General features: G+C 38.6%; 1 pseudogene; it reads right to left on the bottom strand.

The window, feature by feature from the left end:
* Positions 1 to 1,693: 1,693 nt before the first annotated feature.
* On the bottom strand, positions 1,694 to 2,349 carry LOC131905028 (large ribosomal subunit protein uL6-like; annotated as a pseudogene).
* Between the last annotated feature and the right edge of the window lie 244 nt (positions 2,350 to 2,593).

Here is a 2,593-nt window from a genome sequence, read left to right as displayed (position 1 = left end):
ATAAACAGAATTGATGTAAAAAAGAGTCCTTCCAGGCCGGGCGGTGGTGGCGCATGCCTTTAATTCCAGCACCCGGAAGGCAGAGCCAGGAGGATCTCTGTGAGTTCGAGGCCAGCCTGGACTACCAAGTGAGTTCCAGGAAAGGCACAAAGCTACACAGAGAAACCCTGTCTCAAAAAAAAACAAAAAACAAAAAACAAAAAACAAAAAACAAAAAACAACAAAAAAAAGAGTCCTTCCAGCATTTTGGTAAAGATTAAAATAGAGTGAATAAGATATTCTTTACATACTGGAAAGCCCTTACAGCTGGAAGATGTTGTAATTGTGTCTTCGGAGATATTCTAAGCATAAGAAACACATAGGTAACCAGAGTTCAGACTATACACAGGTCAGGGTAATATCTTTCATCTGCGGGAAGCAGAGGGAAAGAGGTGGACAACATTTTCCACACCACATAGTAGTTTTCAAATGTTGACATGCCCCTGGGAACTTGCTAAGATTTCTGACTGCAGACCAATCCCCCAGGAAACTGATTCAGAAACTTTAGGGTGAGGGCAAGGATTTGCATTTTTTAATGACCATCCCTGATGATTCTGATGTAGGTAGGCCAAAGATTACAATTTGGAGAACACAGCTTCTAAGGTGTAAAATGTTATCCTTTTGAAGAATTTTTCTAGTTTGAAAGAAGATTCTGGGAAGAGGAAATATGTAATCCAAGGAGTAAATCAATCAGAAGAAAACATCAAATATAGCACATGGGAAAGAATTTTGAATGCGAACTCCCTAAGATCCTTCAAATGGTATCCCATAATCACAACTAAACTTAAATAAGAACATACTTCTAAAAAATTGTCTTCCTGCTCTCTATTTATGACTCTCCAGGTGATTTTGTATCTATGTGGATGTAGCCTGAAGGGAATGTTACTGTGGAGACTTTATTTGTATTTTCTGAATTACTTTGAGTACAATTACTGTTTTGTCAGGAAACCATGGCTTTTCCTTTAGATAATTGACTTTAGAGGGGTTTGTTGCATTGTTAAATGTGATTTTTATTTAGACTTAGCCCTAAAATATTTCCTGTGGGGAATACATCTTTAGCTTTGTGATGGAAAAATAGGTTTTGATTAAAAGAAAATTGCTTTATAGTCAATTTTTTACAAGAATTGGGACAATTGCATTAGATGAGATTGCCCTGTATGACTACTCTCCAAATGTTATTTACTTTTTTATAATATAGCATTACTCAGTGTTCTCTTTATTTTCTTAAATTTGCCTTCTCCGTTCAGACTGTTGCAGTCTGATTTCCTAATTATGCAATACTTAAACCAAATAATATGAAGGATATAAAAGTGTTTTGGAATATAAAATAAATGTGCAAGAGGTTTTAATACTGCAGAATTTTGTTCCTCATTGCACCACACAAGTCATCCCTAGATTCTTGGAGGTTTTGCATGAAGCATATTGTACACTTACACATATAAACACACACACACACACATATACACAACACACACATGAACACACACACATATGAACATACACACACATGGACATACACACACACACACACACACATCACTCTATGTAGACAATGGTGCAAAAATCCTACCTCCTACTGTGTAGGATAAAGTGAGCAAGTCAGAATGCCATCCTAAGTTTCCCTTTGTCATCTACATTTCTTTTAATACAAGTCTTTTATTGTCCCAAAAGACACCCCAAATCGTACTTAAATGAAGAATCTTGTTTCTGGAGCAGGGTAACCGAGGTCTTACTCATTAGCCTGCTTCACTGTTCCCTTTTCAGACACATAGATACCATCCAAAAACTTTCTGATATCCTTGTTTTTAACTGTCATGGCTTGCTGAATCAGAGCCGCTGAATTTGAAACAAGTTCAATATCATTTCCTTCAAGGATTAATTCATCCTTCTGGGCTTGAGAGAGAGAACAAGCAACACCTGTCCTCATCTGAACCCTGCGGATGTATTTTTCTCCCAAGAAATTTTAGATTTCAACCAAAGACCCATTCTCCTGAATAACGACGTTGATGGGGAAGTGGGCATACACAGACCTCATCTTGTAGCAGAAGCCCAGTGTAACACCCTTGATCATGTTCTGAACGTGACTGCAGATGGTGCGGACAGTGGCCAGCTCCTTTCTGTTACCCCACCATTTGTCAACCCGGAGCCTCTTCTTCTTCTTCTTCCCGAGGAGACTCAGCTCTACATTGATGTGATTGAAGTCCCACCGGAGGGTTCCTTGGGGGCCCTTCACAATGACTGTGCGCCCCTTTAGAGTGATGTCCACATTTTCTGGAATGTCGACATCTGATTGCTGAGAATGGTCTTCATTCTCACAGTAGATGGGGCAAAGTGAAAGTGTCTGTCATCTACATATTTATGCCTAGGAGATGGACAGGAAAGTAGTGATAGGTATTTTAAAGAAAAAATTTTTATCATCTTTAATACTAACTTTTGGAGTTTGATGAGGTATTTTAATCTATATGATGGATTTTAGTGATGGCCTCCTTTCAAGGTACCCAAAAGAGTGGCATAAGGACCATATTTTCTTTCCATTGCTGTTGGTGCCATCAGG

The sequence above is a fragment of the Peromyscus eremicus genome, chromosome 2, assembly GCF_949786415.1.
Source record: "Peromyscus eremicus chromosome 2, PerEre_H2_v1, whole genome shotgun sequence".
Classification (NCBI taxonomy): domain Eukaryota; kingdom Metazoa; phylum Chordata; class Mammalia; order Rodentia; family Cricetidae; genus Peromyscus; species Peromyscus eremicus.
Note: the sequence above shows the minus strand (reverse complement) of the source record. Positions and strands in the feature narration are given on the sequence as shown.